Consider the following 17923-nt stretch of genomic DNA (forward strand, 5'->3'; position numbering starts at 1 on the left):
CAGACACACCCACAGCCCTCTTCTTTTCCTCCCTCCCTATACCAACATTCACAACTATAAGTAAAACTTAAACTCCATCTGCTCTATACTGGCATAGTATGCTACTTCATTACCCTAAGAACTAATCATGTCTCTCATCCTCTCTAACTACTCATAAAGCTAAATATAAAGTTATTCTATCAACAACTACTTATCATTCCAACAACTTCATCACTCCCACTCATACTGAGGTTCTCCTACCACCCCAAAATTTCCCATATATAGATACCATAGAGCCCCTGCAATTCACCTAGCTCTACTCTACGACTACTATAATAATATAAATAATAAAAAACTAAATATTCAAATCTTGCAAAAAACTCAGGGAAAAAATCTAAAAAAATCTTCCTCTTCTAATAACTAATCTAAACTCTACCTCTCTTTTCAAAAAAAAACAAAACATCTCAAAACAAAATGGAATGGATATGTCCATAATCCTGACTAATCCAATGTCCACACCACACCCTCTCTTCCACCCTACCCTCCTGACTTAACTCCTATAAACTTTCCAAGTTTTTGAGAGTTATATTTTAAGAGTTGGGCTTTTACCAGTTTTTTTTGTTTCTGTGTTTATTGTTGTATATAGTGCATAGGTTTAGTCTATATTAGTATATAGTTTTATATAGTATGTATATATTTCTATTATTTGTATCTTTTTTTTCTTTTTTTTTTTTTTTTTTTTTTTTTATTTATTTTATGCCTAATTATTTTTTTTGTTATTGATGTGTAATATTTACTTTTCTCCTTTCTTTTTACCCCGGGACCTTGCCTAAACCAGAAAAGTGTGTCAAATTAGGTCGTAAAAATAAAAATAAATGAATATTTCCAAGATGGGAGTATAGTTATGTATTCTTTAACTATAGTATATACTTTTAAAAGTAGGGGCAAAGATTGTCTTGTCATTAATTTATACATTTCTGGTAATATGTTATCTGATCCAGGACTTTTGTTTGTTTTAAGCTTACTAATTTCTGATTTAAGTTCTGTATAGTGATGGGTTTATTAATATTTATTATTTGTTCTTGAGTTAATCTAGTATGTATATTTTTATGAAGAATTTTTTTGATCTTATCAACTGAAGAAATCAAGGGATTTGTAGAGTTAATTGTGTTATAATGGAGTCTGAAGGCTTCTAATATGTTATTTAAGTCAGTAACTTTATTCTTGGTATGGGGATTATACATTTCTTTTATTTGCTTAGATTAAATGATTTTTTTTAGTTCTGTTTGCTAATTGCCTTTGATTAGCAGGATTCATAGAATATGAATTTAATTTGATTTTTTTTCTAGATTAATCATACTTTTATGGTGAAGTATCTCAGTATATTTATTATTAATTTGAACCAATTCTGGTATTAACTCATTCCCTCCAGTAGAGCTCTTTTGAGTGCGTACCTTTAACTCCAAGTGGGTGAGAATTCAGCCTTTAAAAAATGAAGTTATCACCTTACAATTCTAACAAATACTAATTGACAGAGGTCATATATCAATATAATAGTGTTTGCCATCATGTATGCTTCAAGATAAAATATTCTGATACCTTGTATGTAGCATGGTTTTAGAAATATTAATGCAAATATGAACAGGCAATATTTGACACCTAGAGGCGCAGTAGGAGGTAACTGCAGAAATGCCTGGAGATGTTACTCAGCTGTAATGAGTTAAATCAGAATTTCTTTTCTGTATTTCAATTTGATTTTATCTCCTTTATTTTCTAGTTCCATCATGTCTTTATTCCATGTTTTCCTTTTATTAATGTACCATGATAGTACCCAACCATAGATATATGCTTTTAGGGAGTCCCATATATAGATTTCTGATATATCTTTATTTGAATTTATTTAAAGAAAAGTGTTTATTTCATTTACATAGAATTTGTTAAAAGTCTAGTAATTTTGTTATATATGATGGTATTCTAGTAATGGGTATTGACTGTATAGGGTCAAGTTCCATTTCAAATATTAATGTGCTGTGATCTGATAAGGGGCAATTTATAACTTTAAACCCTTCTAGTTTTGTTATTGTCATTTGATATGTATACTCTATCTATTCTACCATTAGTTTTATGTCTATGTGAATTAAAGGTAAAGAATAATGAATTAGAATCAGAAAATGTATTCATATCTTTAATAATTGTTGTGTCTATAAATTTCTTTAGAGCTCTTGATGCAGAAGATTTTTTTCCTTTTACATTTTGTGTCAGTGTCTTGTTCATCCACAATACAATTAAAATCTCCCACCAATATAAGGCTACCTTTTGTAAGATGAAATATTTCCTCAAGATGCTGGTTTACTGTTTTAATTCCAACTCCCAGGATCCAGTATATATTTGCTAGTGTATCAGTTTTCCTTTTTGTTTCTATTGATACCAAACAAAACATTCCTGAAGAATCCTGGTAAGTGTTAATGATTTTAGGTGCAATCGGTGTATGTTTTAATAATATAGCTACCCCTCTGCTTTTTTTGTTTAAATTTGGAGCTTACCAACAAAGTATAATTATTGGAGTGTAGTCTGTTCTTGTCTTCATCTAAAAGTTGTGTTTCTTGAGGAAATACCAAATGTGGATTATGTAAGTTTATGTACTTGAACAAACTTTTCCTTTTAATATTATTATATAAACCATTGACATTAATTGACAAATATTTCATATTTTAATATATATCTGGGGTTATGTGAAGGTATACTTGCATAACTTTAGAAAATTTCAATATGTTATTGGAGAAGATATCACATCAGGATATACTAGTAAGATATATATATATATATATATATATATATATATATATATATATATATATATATATGTGTGTGTGTGTGTGTGTGTGTGTGTGTAATTTGTTTGTGTATATCTGTTTGTTGTGTTTGTTTATATCTGTGTACAAATTGTTTTATTTGTGTTTATTTTGTATTTTAAACTGTAAAAAATGTAATAGTTTGTTGAATGTGTTTTTCGGAGCTTTTCTCCCTGGACCTCCACTGAAAATGGACATTATCCAGTCGGACTATCCCAGTAAACAAATGTAAAATAAATAAATAAATAAAAATATGTTCATAAAAGGTGCCACATTTCAAAAAAAAAAATAGTATTTCCAAGTTTAAATCTTTTTATGAATAACTTCAACATTCAAGAAAATGAGGTATAATACTTCTTGCCTGAATAGTTTAACTACCCAAGTAAACTTTCTATCAATATTACATACATCTAAAAGCTCACCATGTTATAGCTTCTGTAAATGTGTTAAGTTTGTTAGAAGTGTTTGAAAATTCAGCATACCTCAAAGTTTAAAAAGCTTTGTATAGTAATATAATTTCCAAACAAAGTATGTATTATAACTTGAATTCGTTTAAATAGTGCATGACACCTAGAATAGGAATCACAATTTTCTACTAATATAACATTCATAGTGATAATATACATAGAAAGTTTATAATTTAAAATAAATACATATAAACAAATACTACAATCTTTGTTAATCTTAATCTCATGTTCAAATGTGTTTAGAGTTAAATCAAATTGCAACTCATATACTGGAACATCATTTCAGATTCAACTGTGACTTATTAAAGCTATTTCAGTATTTATTATTATGAAATTTGTATTTATAAATGTTCAGGATATGAAATGTCAAATCACTATGCAGTCACATAAAGTTTATGCCTCAGTCAAGTTTTCCATCTTTATTCTGTAGACATAGTGATTTCAGCATATCCCATGCTTTTTAAGCACTACTACTTGAACATGTGTCTGTTTTTTTTTACTTTTCTTTTTACTCACATACTGTTACTGACCTCTTGTATCAGCTTAGGTTCCTTGCCTTTCTCTCATAATACCTTAAGCAAGTGATGATAACTGTGGTACATTAACATTAACTGTGGTACATCCCATTTTATATATTTTGAGTACTGAGATACATTGTTATTGTTGTTGTTGTATCTTTCGGCTTTTCCCGGTTAGGGATTGCCACAGCAGAACTCCGGTCCGCTAATGATTGGCAGTAGATTTTTACGTACCGAGTTGCCAGCCCTGACGCACAACCTTCAACGAAGGTACATCCATTCATGCATGTCTCCACACAGAAGACGCTTTAGCTGAGAATCGAACAGGACAATGTTTTAGTGTGAGGCGACAATGCTACCGCAGCACCACCACCGCACCTTATGTCATATTGTCAAGGTGTATATGCATCATGGTGCTTGGTATATGTGCATTTATACTGTTATCTCACTTAATAATGTTCACTACATTTCAGAATGACTACATCCATAGAATCAGCCCCCTTTAGGTATAGAATAGGAATCATATTTTCCTGCTAAGACAACATCCATAGTGATAAATTATATATACAGTATATAATTCAAGTAACTGTACATTAGTACATAATGCAGACTTTATTAATGTGGTATTTGAAAGACTTTAGCTTTAATTCAAATTATAACATTTACGCTAGTATATCATCTCGGATTTAATTGTGGCCATTTGAGGCCATTCCAGTATTCATTGGTATGAAATTTGTATTTGCATATGCTCAGGGTATGTAAGACCAGGTTAAAGTATTATCATGTGAAAATTATATTTCATCCAAGCTTTCCGTCCCTGCTCTGCATATATAGTGCTTTCTATGTATCCCATAGTTTTTTAGACATTAGTATTTGAATTTAATTCATACAGACTCATTGAGCTAGTATGTCAGTCTGGGCTTCCTGCCCTTTTTTACCTCCATACCCTATGCAGGTGATGATACTTGTGCTATACCCTCATTTTGTATATTTTTATTCTGGGATATATAAGCTTTCTATTTAGTGCTTAAGGTACATGGACTCTTTGGTAGTTGTGCTGTTATGCTACACAAAAAAGGGGGGGGGGTCATATATTTAAGACTAAACACAATCCACATCCTCAGCTCCCATTAATATTATTTTCTGCAACCTAGACTTTCTTGTTTCTTTTAATCATCATTATTATGTTATGACCAATCTTAGTATATCTTAGTTTATGCCTTTATGTTTTACTTGTATTGGTTAAGATTATAACAGGTCTTGTTTTCTCTTCTTGCTTTATATTGAATCTGCTTGTCTTTCATTGGGAGCAAGAACTCTGCATTTTAGTATTCAAATTGGCTCTTTATGTACAATGAGCCTTTTCATTTATACCTGTACTACTGTAATGATAATTTTGTAATATTTGTGTGTTGACTATGTGTTTTACTTTCTACATTATTTAATATTATTGAATGCAGCATGCAAAGTCCGTGTTTAAACTTTTTTTTTTCTTTCCCTTCCCTTCTCTTTCCCTTATAATGCATTATAATGTTTATTAACTTGCGAGTTGCTTATTTCATTATTTTTAACTTTAAAGCTTTGAGCCATTCTAATTTTAACTTCCTCATAGTTGCCCTTTGACTGGGTGTTTGCAATTAGTCAAAGAGCACCGGAAGTAGTCAAGTAAACTTGCAGTGTCTTTTTGATGATCAAATAACAGCACTGCTTCACTGAGAAGGAGGGAGATAGCTCACGAGTATGGCGGGAAGTTTATTATGTTCAAGATTGTCTATGATTGTCTGAAAGGTATGGCTCGTGTTCTTACTTTAATTTAAAGCGGATTGTTTAAAACGTTTATAAAAAAGGAGATAATCACAAAACTTTACATTTTATAGGCTAGAAACCACCCGAAAACAAAACCATGCCACAGGCTCCGTCTTAACATGCAGAACAGCAAATACGTTAAACCCACTGTCTGAAAGACCATTTTATCATTTTTATCATAATATAACCTGGGCAAAATAGATAAAGCAATCAGTGAATGACATACAGCATTCACAATAAGTCATTTCTAAGCATACAGTTAACACTAAATTCAGTAATTACTCCTTGTCTTTCTGTTAAAATAACAGTTCTATTTAAATGCATTCAATCCTAAATATGGTTGTAAAATGTCTAGCATTTAATGTTTAGTCTATTCAAGTGAATATAGCTATCCCATTTAGGCTGTATGTGATTGCTATGTTATAAAAGTTTTAAACAGTAACTTTCTTTTGATTTGTATTACTATGTAAATACTTCATAGGTAATAAGAGAAAGGTAGATTTTAGCTTTAAAGAAGTATCCTGGCAGATAGGTTCAGTGCTAACTTTACCCCCTTTTCACCCCCTAAAGGGCCCATCTCTGTAGTGGAAGAATGCAAAGTTCCTGTAATCACAGCTGCACAGGTAAAAACCACACTCTCCAAAGCCAAGAACACAGCATCCATGGGACCTGACAAGATCCCAGGCTGCATTCTACATGAACTACAGAATGAACTGACACCCCACCTAAGCACCATGTTCAATCATAACCTCACCTCAGGCTTTCTGCCCACTGAATGGTGCACAGCGATGGTTATTCCACTCCACAAAGGGGGAGCCACTACGGACCCCGGGAACTACCGCCTAATTAGCCTGATGAGCCTGGTCTGAAAGGCCATGGAACTTATAAACAAAGACATTGGTAATCTCCAAACTTTGGACCCCACCCAGTACAGGTTTGTGAAAGGCAGGTCATGTCTCCTAAACCTGATAGACTTCTTTGAAGCAGTCACCCAAGCATTAGACGAGGGTAAGGTGGTTCACACAGCCTATCTAGATCTCGCCAAGGCTTTTGACACCTTCCCCCACTCTGGGATTATAAATAAACTCACTAAACTAGGTATAAATTCTTATGTCACAAGATGGGTTGCCAACTGGCTCACAGACAGAAGCCACACTGTGAAAGTAGCAGGCTCCAAATCCGACTTCAGACCAGTGACAAGTGGAGTACCACAGGGTTCAGTCCTGGGTCTTCTCTTGTTTGGTATCTAATTCTCTGAAGTACAGGCTAACACAGAAGGTCTTTGGCTAATGAAGTTCACAAATTACAGCAAACTAGGAGCCATAGTGGAAATTCCTAATGATGTGGACATCCTACAAAAGGGCCTCACTGAGACAGATACCTGGTGTCAAAGCCATGGCCTCAAGTTCAATGCTAAAAAGTGCATTGTCATCCCCTTTGGTAAAAACTCTGTACCCATGAACTACCACATAGGTGGTAGTCTACTTAACAGCAAAAGTGTGATAAGAGACCTTGGGACACAGGTGGACAGTAGTCTCTGCTTTGATAATCACATCACCACAGTAGTCAGGAAATCCTTCTATGTGGCATACCTCATCACAAAAGGTTTCTCATCCAGGAAAAAAGAGGTCATTGTTCCCCTCTACTCGTCACTCATTAGACCCATTATAGAGTACAATGCCCCTTTTGGTATGTATCTCACAAGACATCTACAACAACTGGAAAGGATGCAGAAATACCTCACAAAGAGGATTACTGGCCTCAAACAGATGCCCTACGCAGACCGTCTCAAAAAACTCCAGCTTTACTCCATCACATATTGCCTACTCAGGGGCAATCTTTGCCTAACATACAAAGAAAACTATGTCAAACTCAGAGCTGTTGGGCATGCTCCACTTAAAGAAATCTCAATCCCTCCGAGCTACATGCTCTAGGGACCTAAACCTTGTCACCACAATAAACAGAACATGCTGTTGGGATATATTCCTGTTCCAGAGACTTCCCATACTCTGGAACAAGCCACCGATCTATATCAAACAAAGCTCCTCATTAGCACTCTTCAAGAAAAATCTTGATGATTGGATGGGAAATAGGAAATTCACCCCAGGGATCACCTCTGTGACTCTGCTAGACAGGGGCACAGGAAAATAATTTTATTGGGTGGCAAAAGCCAGGGTACCTTTTGGGCTAGGCTTATATAGGCCCTAGGGTCAATAGCCTAGTATCTACATATGACCTTATAAAGAAGTAAAATAATAACTGAAAAGGTACCTGTTTTAAACAAAGGCTGTCTTAGTAGAAAGTTTAGTTTTAACATTTTGACTTGTCTTCTAAACACTTAAAAATATTTATACCTTGATTTGTTATTTGTCCTTCTGTTTTTTTTCTTTTGTTCTACAGTTTTCCAGCCATTTTTTTTCAGTATTTCTTTTTGGAGTACTATTTGTCCAGTCCATTGTCTCCACTTGGGTAAAAATATTATTGTTGAATAAGTATTTTGGTGCTAGTTCCACAGTCTCAAATATTTTTATTCCTTCTGGAAGGAAGATTTTCAGTCTTGCTGGAAATAAAAGGTGTTTTCAATTGTTTTTTTAAGGCTTTTATTAAAGGAAGGAATTCTCTCCTCTTAGAAACCACAATCAAAGAATAGTCATTGTCAAATCTGATTAAAGCATCTTGGAATTTAATAGGTAAATTTGCCCAAGTATTTCTTAGTATAAGCTATTTGTCCTAAGTAGAAAATAATCTCACAATTATGGATCTTGGTTTATTTTTTGAAGTAGAATTTTTTTCTAAAGCTGTTACTGATCTGTGTGCTTGCTCAATGCCATATGAAGTGCTTCAGGTAGTTTCAGTATGTCTGGGATCCAGGATGTAAGAAAATTGATTAACTTGTCTCCTTCACTATTTTCAGGTAGTCCATATATGCAGATGTTTTTCCTTATAGTTCTGTTTTCTAGGTCGTCTATTTTTTCCAGTAGGTGTTTTGTTTTAATAAAAGCTCTGTTGGGTGTTCTTCTTCTGTAAGTCTGGATTCCATATAATTTAGTGATTGTTCCATAGCTGATATCTGTCCTTTTTTTGCATAACTATTTCTTGAAGTTGTTCCAGTTGCCGAGAACATCTGTCCTTGAAAGTATCCAGTTTGTTATCAATCTTGTCAATTTTTAGTGACAAATCCTGGATATTAGATAACACAGAATGCAGTTCCTTCTTGAGGGAAGACTCCTGTGATGAGTTTTTAAGATGACTTATTCTGAAGTGCTGATGGTGTTTATTTTTTGCTGCTTAATTTGACAGGAATTTTTTGATGCCTGCCAGGTAATAAAAATTCTTCAGTATATGCTCCAAGGTATTAGAACTTGATTGATGGTAATATAATCCTCAGTTTGTTTCTTAAATCTTAACATTTCTGTCAGAACTAGTATTGAGGTAAGAGAGCTGAGAGATTCAGCTGCTACCAGTTCACCATCTTGGCCATGCCCCTCTATTTATTGTTTCTTCTGAATTACTGGAAGCCATCTCTTGTATCAAAACTGAAGTGTGAATTGCTTTTTCCTGAACAGCTACAGGATTCTTACCAGGTGGTGTTTTCCCTATACCTTTTCTAGTTGATTTTCTTTCAGGTTTGGGAAATTTCTTCTTTGCTGACATCCAGGCAGTGTGCTTACTAGCCAGTAATTTAATTTTACTTAAGCTGATTTTTCAGACTTTGAGAGCTGAAATGAAACTGTTGATTAGTGTGCAGCCATCTTGGAAGTCCTCTGTCCATTATTTTTGATGTTATTCCTGATTCTTTGGTTGGCAAGCTACAGTGATATCTTCCTTCATCTTTTCATGAAACTCACCTGCCATATGCAGTCATTCATTCTCAGTGGCTTAACTATACCAGGGTGAAGGGGGCAGTTGCCATTGTTAGGGCATATGATATCCATGTACCAATGCCACAGGAGTGTAGTACTGGCATTGCTTTATGAAGGATATCATGAGGATATCACAGCTTTGTGAATGAATACCAAAACATTTGTGGTCAGGGTTGAAATGCATGAAAAGCTTAGCATGTGGTGATGTAACTGCAGCAAGCTGCCAGTTACATTATAGCAGCTTGTTACAATTTTGAAGTAGAAGACTCATTTATTGGTCTTTATTTTATTTTTTTCCTCAACTTTGACTTGAGGAGGGTGCCACTTTGAGTAACTACACAGGGCACCAGATTACCATGATGCAGCTCTGTTCATTATGTATTCTGCTCATATCACTGCCAAATATACTCGTCCACTTATACCATCCTTCTTTTGTGACTATCACTACTCCCAACTATGGAATCATATGACTATATGACTGCTCATTTCCCACACTAGATCTCAGCTGAAATATTGTAAATTGTTTGTCTAATTTACTTAGAAAATTCCACATTTTTGTACCTTCTCCAAAAGTGCCCAGCCTGTTTCAGATCTTGTTATAATTCATAAATAGAAAATGCTTCACTTGTTCTTTGCAGTGTTATTAATAAAGAAATTTAATAGAGCTAAACTGACTAACAATTGCTGATGAACCCATTTTGTCTCATGACTTCCAACAAAGTTAATTTCATTATCTCCCTCCTGTCTCTTGTTTCACAACTGTTTCTGAACTTGATTTGAAGAATTTTGTTTACAACTATCTGTTCACTCTCTTTTAAACCACAAACAATATACACAAGTTTTGATGAACAACAGAATTACAGAGACCTTGTTGAAATACTGGTAGTCTTCAACCATTATTTCCCAAGTCCATAAATGTGTTTCCCAGTGAAAGAAATTAGTCACATTCATTTAATATACATAGATTCCTACTCCTTTCTCCAGTACAGCAGCTAGTAGGAAAACACACTCAATGTCACCTCAGATTGTTTACTATATTCTGTGATACTTTCTTTAAATAATAACTGCATTATTTTTTTTTCCATTATTTGAAATAAAGTGCAGAAAATGTTAACCTTAACTGCACATGAATAGGAAAATAAAAAAAAAATGAAAATTCCCCCACTTCCATGGAAGAGAGGGAAGAAGCCTTAAATGCAACCCAGACAATTTGTGTCTGACTAGGGGCACAGGTTCTGGAGGAAGTGAAATTGTCAGTTTACCCATCCTGGGGGAGGAAGATGGCATTGGTTTGTTGTTTAGGTGACACCTAGAGGAAGAACCAGGTGTAATACCTATGGAGTTTAAGCCTCCAGAGCACATACTACCAAGGTGCTAGGCTAAGCATGCATTGAGGCATGCATAGTCTTCATGGCCTGCAGCTCTAGTAGAGCTCTAGTGAGCTGCCACATGAAGTAGGAACTCCTGGGGGTGAAGGAAGGGTTTCCACCAGTTTCAGAAGACTAGCCCCACTCCGTAATGCCTGACTCTTGTTTCTCTGAGACAACAACAAGTCTGATTAGGCCTGGCTGCCAGGGAACAAATGCATCAAAGGGCTCTTGCATGGACTAGAGGTGCCTTGCACTTGCTCCTCAAGGAGGAATAAATAGGTCAGCTGAGCTAAGGAAGCAGACCAATGAGCAAGACCCAGTGAATACAGAAAAAACATATATGAATATGTCCTCTCAGATGTGGAGTAAATCAGTCAGTTGTCATGGCAACCCAGGCTGAGCAACTAGGGTATCTACTCATTGGTTAGCACCTAGCTATCTACTATTTTAAGTGCTAATTTTTACTGGTAGTAATTTATTTCCTGAGTAAGTGCTCCTGCTGAGGCAATTACTTGTTGCTATTACATTTTACCACTTTTAATGTACTTAATAGATTTACTTAGTTAAAGTTAGCAAAGCAATTGGTTTAGTCAGCTGCCTTAATTAGATATAGCTTGGTGTTGTCATAATCCACATACTAAGACCATACTAATTTCACAGAACATCTACCTGAGAACTTAATTTTTAAATAATTAGTCATCATCATCATCATCAGCCCCCTTTTTCCCATTTTTCTACATGGGGATGGGGTATCGTGTTAACTGTTGCCAACTCTCTTGATTCAGTCCTACACTCCTGCCTTCTTCAACACTTATGCCTGACTGTCACAGATCTTCTTTCACGCAATCCATCCACCTCTTTGCTGGATGGCCTCACTTCCTCTTACCTTCTTCATGTCTGTCCCAAATCTTCCTCACCAGATTGTCTTCTGCTTTTCTACACGTGCCCAAACCACTGTAATCTGTTCTCTTTGATCTTTTCTGCAATTGGAGCTACTTTGGCTTCTGCTGTTATGTCCTCATTTCTTCATCTGTCCCACAGTGTGCATCCTATCACCTTTCTCAGGCACTTCATTTCCATTGCATCTAGCTTCTTCAACTGTTCTGCCTTTACTGCCCAGGTTTCTGTACCATACAGTAGTACTGGTCACACCACTGTCTTGTACACCTTACTTTTCAGCTTTTCTGGCATTCTTCTGTCATAGACTACACCTGATACTCTATACCAGTCGGCTGCAGCCCCTCTGATTATAGCTTTGACCTCTTCATTCCGACTACCCTTCTCCTCAACTACTCCTCCCAGATACTTGAAGCTGTTTACCTGTTGCACTTTCTTCCCTTCTATCTCTATTCTCAGCATCTTCTGATTCCCCAATTTGCTGACATTAACACCATCTTATCTGTGCTTAGTTTCATCCCATGTGTCTTCAGATTTGCATTTCATTCTCCTATCCTTTGCTGAAGTTCTAGCTTAGAGTCTGCCTGTACTGCCACATCGTCTGCATACAGCAGCTTTGTTGACCCGTCCCCTCCCACCTGTTTGCTAATGTAGTCCATCACCAGTAGGAACAGCAGTGGGCTCAGAGTTGAACCTTGATGTACACCCACACCCACTGGGAACCCCTCTGTCATTGGGTCCTTGTACATAGCCTGCACTAATTCTACCAATGATTCTGGGACTTCAAACCACTGCAGTACTGCCCAGATCAGCTTTCTTGGGACCTTGTCATATGTTTTCTCCAAGTCTAGGAATACCCAGTTGGACTCTCTCCTCATGTCTAGCTTATTCTCAAGTATCTGTCTCAATGCAAACAGAGGGCCAGTTGTGCTGCATCCTGATCTGAATCCAAACTGCTCATCTCCCATCTTAAATTCTGCTACTCTGCATATCCATTTATCAATCACCCTCTCCCGAACTTTCATGCAATGTGATAGGAGTTTGATGCCTCTGTACTGTCCAGTTGTGGATGTCCCCTTTGTTCTTGTGCACTGGCATGGGTGTGCTTATTCTGCAGTCATCTGGGATACACCTTTCTCTCCACACTGCTATTAGTACCCTCAGGAGCCATTTCTCCTCTATCTCACCCAGCATCTTTATCATATCTGCTGTGACTTCATCTGAGCCTGCTGCTTTCCCTGACTTAATCTTCCTTAGTACTGTTTTTACTTATTCTAGGGTGGGCTCCACTTCTTCTCTCATCGTAGGCTGTTTCTGGGGCAGTACAGCTTCTGTGGGGTTTTCTTCATTCAGAAAGTGCTGAAAATACTCCTTCCACCTGCCTTTGATGTCCTCTGGGCTGGTCAGCAGGTTGTTGCTGGCATCCATTATGAAGGTTGTCTGACTATCTTCTTTATCTTTCTGTCTTTGCCTTGCAAGCTGATATAGTTTCTTTGTGCCCCTTACTGAGTCATTTTCCAGATGTTGGTACAGTGCCTCCAATGCCCTATTCTTTGCTATTGCAAATTCTTTCTTAGCTTCTTTGTTAGCCAGACAGTAGTCCTTCCTAGCCTGGTCAGTCTTTTCTGTCTCCCACTTCTTCCTGCACTCCTTTTTTATTTTAATGACTTCCTGGATTTCTGCATTCCACCACCAACTTTCCTTATGTAAGTTATTTCCATACCTGGCTTGGCCACATATCTTTTCTGTAGTCCTAACACATGCTGTTTTTAGGCATTCTTCTTCAACTCCACCTATTCCCTCCTCTCCTTGAACTGTTGTACTTTCTCTCCAGTCAACTTCCAGGTCTTCAGCCTGGTCTCTGTTGATCTTAGGGCATTCTCTGACCACTGCTTGCAGCTGATTGTGGCAACTAGTGGTTTATGCTGTGGGTCGACTGTTTCACTGGGGATGACTTTACAGTCATGGATTCTGCCTCAGTGCCTTTTCCTTATTAAGAGGAAGTCGACCTGAGTTGCATGTTGACTACTCTTGTATGAGATCATGTGTTGGCTGCTATCAAGCCATTTGCCAGAAAGAAGTCTAGAATGGCTTCTCCTTCTTTATTCCTGTTGCCCCACCCATGTGGACCTAGGCAGTCCTCATATCTGGTTCTGTCTGTCTCGATATGTGCATTCAAGTCACCCATTATCAACACCAATTCATGTTGTCCTGCTTTATCTAGTAGGTCCTGCAGCTGCTGTCTGAATGCACTCTTTTCCTCACTACCTGCTGTAGCATAGGCTGAGATTATGAATACTGCACTATCATTACACTGGAGTCTGACTGCCATGAGTCTGTCATTAATTCTGATGATATCCCTTACTGCCTTCTGAAGCTTCTCTCTCACCACAATTCCTACACCATTTCTAGCCTGCCCTTCACCTGAGTAGTAGACTCTGGATCCCAAGCCAAGTAGCTTTGCTGCACTGTCCTTCCATCTCATCTCCTGGATACATAGGATGTCCAGCCTCCTCTGTATCATCATATCATCCACTTTCAAGCTGCATCCTGTCAGTGAACCTACATTAAGCGTAACAATTCTCAGTTCATGTCTGGCAGGTTGGTGAGTTTTATGTCCAGCTTTCGTTCAACGGAGCTATTCCAGGTAACTCAGGATGTAGACACTGGCCATCCAGTAGCTTATTGACCCAGGGCTGCTGGGCTTTATGGCAGGCCCACACTGGCCAATAGGGGCACATATACCCCACCCACCATTAGCATGGGTCCCTGGCATGGGTCAGAGTAGGCCAGGTCATCAACCCACTTATCATCGGTAACTACCCATGCCCATTTTTGGCGACATTAATCAAGTTTGTGCTGCCCACAGCTCCATTCATTGGTGAGGTTGAGATGGAAACACTCAGCATGTTTTTTGGACATGGGAGAAATCCCACAGAAACACAGGGAGAACATGAAAACTCCAAACAGGCATTGGTCGGAGGTCAGGATCGAGCCTTGTGCCTTGTGCATTGGAGGCAAAGACCTTAACCACTAAGCCATCTGGTCTTTTTAAATAATTAGTACTTGTCATAAACTATGTGCAGTTTTAGTACAATATCTTGGTTACATTTGGGTTCACCATGATATGAGTTTTAGGTAGGACACGGGCTTCCTGTTACCATCCACACATCTGATCTAGCTCACCCACCTTACAGAATTAATTTAGCTATTGTGGCAGTGGTACCACAGAGGTAGATTTCCTCATGCAATGATTGGAGCAGCTGAATCCTACTAATGACCACCAATCCTGCCCTGAGAGGAGGTTTGAATGGGATACATGTACAGGTCATCTTTATGAGCCTCCCAAGGAGATGCAAAGTCATCTGCGACTAGAAAAAAAATTGCCTTCAGTCATTAGAGCCTTGTTTCATGTTCACTGCCAGATAAACCAATAGCAAGCCTGGAATGATTCATGGTCTATTATAGAGTCTTGTTTTAATAGCATTCATAGATAGTCCAAGGCCATTTATTCTTATGACCAATTATGCCTTGCTAGTACCTTCCTCAGGACACAACACTTTTCTCCAGAAGGACCATACCAATCAATATCAAAGCACTCCAAGATTCACCCCTCCACCAAAAAATGAAAGTACAGCATACATAGTATATCAAGTACAAAAAGGGTTAACAAGCTGGACATGCTCTCAGATAATAGTCGTAACCATAAATGTGGTAGAACTCTGTGCTTCTACTGCAACTATGGCTGGTTTCTAAGTACATACAAGCAGAACACTATATGCATTGCAGTTTATTGTCTTAGTGCACAGAAATATGTACCCTGTCATTTCAATATAGCCCAGAAAAGAATAAAAATATCTCACACTGTCTACATGGATGCATTTCTAAGATACAACATAAGCATGTAATATTTCCATACTTTCTCTGAAATCATCAAGCAGACATATATTGCTATGGTAGCAGGTAATGTCAACTTTTGGGATAAATGCTTATTTTTGAAACAAATAGGCTTCAGTAAAAGCACTACTCTACATACTTTCCACAAGGTTAGGGAGCTGTGAAGTATTCTATAAAACAGTGAGGCCTATGGTCGCAGCTGGAGTTTATATCATGAAAAACAAAGCTTCTTTCATCACCCAGACTTTCCTCTACTAATATATGCTACAGAAATTCTACTTGTTTTAATTTACAAAAAAAATAAACTTACAAAAAACAGAGACTTCAAAAGAATGAGAGAAATGGGACATAGAAAAATACAAGAATAATCTGGTATGTTATACAAAACTAGAGAAATGTACCTGATTTTCCTTATATTTTTTCTGTCCCTTCTCTCCCGTTCATTTGAAGTCTCCAGATTTCACTTTTTTAATTAAAAATAAAATAAAACAAAAAAAAAAAGCAATGGAGACCTTTCTTTCTCCATTTCTTCTTTTACACAGCACTGATGTACTGCATACGTGTGGGAACGTAAGCCCCATAAGTATGCACAGTACATTAAGAAAGCCCCATGATACCATATGTGTAATGGGGGTATAGCTCAGTGGTAGAGCATTTCCTCTTTGGCATGTAGCTTGCCAACATGCAGTAGATGGAAAGACCACAGAGATTCCTGACCAGGAAAATCCAAGGTCTCAAACACCTATCCTATACAGACAGGCTAAAACCCTGTTCCTCTATTCAGTCTCATGCAGACTGTTCAGAGGTGACCTGTGTCTGGCATACAAGGCCATTTCAGACCCAGCCTTGATGGAGTTGCTGCATATCTGTAAGACAAACTCTACTCATGCAACCTGCACGCAAGGCCTTAACCTGGTCTGTGACATTAATAGAACTTGTTGGTGGGATAGATTTGTGCTCCAAAGACTACCCTGTCTGTGGAATAGACTCCTTCTCCACATCAAGCAGAGTACCTCTCTTGCCTTCTTTAAGAGGAACCTGGACAACTGGATTGGAAACAGAAAATGCACCCCTGGGATCCCACCTGTGTCCCTGCTGGACAGGGGAAAGAGGTGCTGAGTTTGAGGAAATATGGACAAAATTCTTGGCTAGGCTTATAAGGGCCTCTAGGCCAATAGCCTAGTATCATCCTATGAACCTATGAAAAATGCAGAAGAGCAGCATGGTACTGTTATACAAGGACATTATTTAAGAAAAGTAAGTTATTTTTTTCTTAAATAATGTCATTGTAAAATAGCAATAACCCATGGCTGGGTGTGGGTACTGCTGATTTACCCATGGTTGGCTTTGTTTGGTCACTCAATCTTCGTCCTTATGACCAAACCATGCCAACTGTGGGTAAATCCAGTGTTAACCACAGCCAGCCATGGGTTATTGCTATAATATTTCTTGCTTGCTTATTATATATCACTGTTATCTTATAGGTGATATTTGCCATATGTATGAGTAATGACATTTTATATTTCATCTTCTCCCACCCCTTTTTTTGGAACCTTTTTATATTTTTCTTTACTGTTTTATTTCTCTCCATTTGTGTTTGCATTTGTACATTATCTTCCACATCTGTGCCAGAGGTGTGGCATAGACCACTAGCCTTGCATTGGTTCACAAACTTCTCCTACCTCTATTTTATTTAGCTCTGAATCTTCCTTCCCAGTGTGCACTGTGGAGCAGCCAGGGGTCCTCCTCATCTGTCTTTGATGGTCACAAATTGGAGCAGTGATATTATTTTCTTCAGTAGCACTGCCAAGATTGTGCAGTTTCTCACCTGCAGGGAGTTAGTGGAGGTGGTATGGGAGATAATTAACCAGTAGCTGGAAGCAGTACTGGCCACCTGGAAAAGGTCCTCATGCCTTCAAGACCTCGGTCAGGACCCTTTGGGAGGGCGGTCAAGGTGCTCACTGACATCTCCCTGAGTATTGCTCAGGCAGTGCAATGCATGCTCAGCCTGTCTCTCATTCTGGTGTTACCCTTGTGTGCCACTTCCCTTCTCTGTTTATTGTCCATTCTTCCCTGTCAAAACTGTCAATCCCTTTGTCTGCATGTCTGTAATGTCCATGTCTGCCTAAAGTGTGACAGCATCTCCAACATAAGTCTTTTTGCGTCACTTTTATGTTTTTCGTGTGCCCCTGTTTGTAGGCCTCACTCTCTTACCATACCTTGCCTTTCCCTTATATCCTCCCCCAATTTTGACAAATTTTAACCTATTTGCAG

The sequence above is a fragment of the Protopterus annectens genome, chromosome 1.part2 (assembly GCF_019279795.1).
Source record: "Protopterus annectens isolate FY-2018-M chromosome 1.part2, PAN1.0, whole genome shotgun sequence".
NCBI classification, from domain to species: Eukaryota; Metazoa; Chordata; order Ceratodontiformes; family Protopteridae; genus Protopterus; species Protopterus annectens.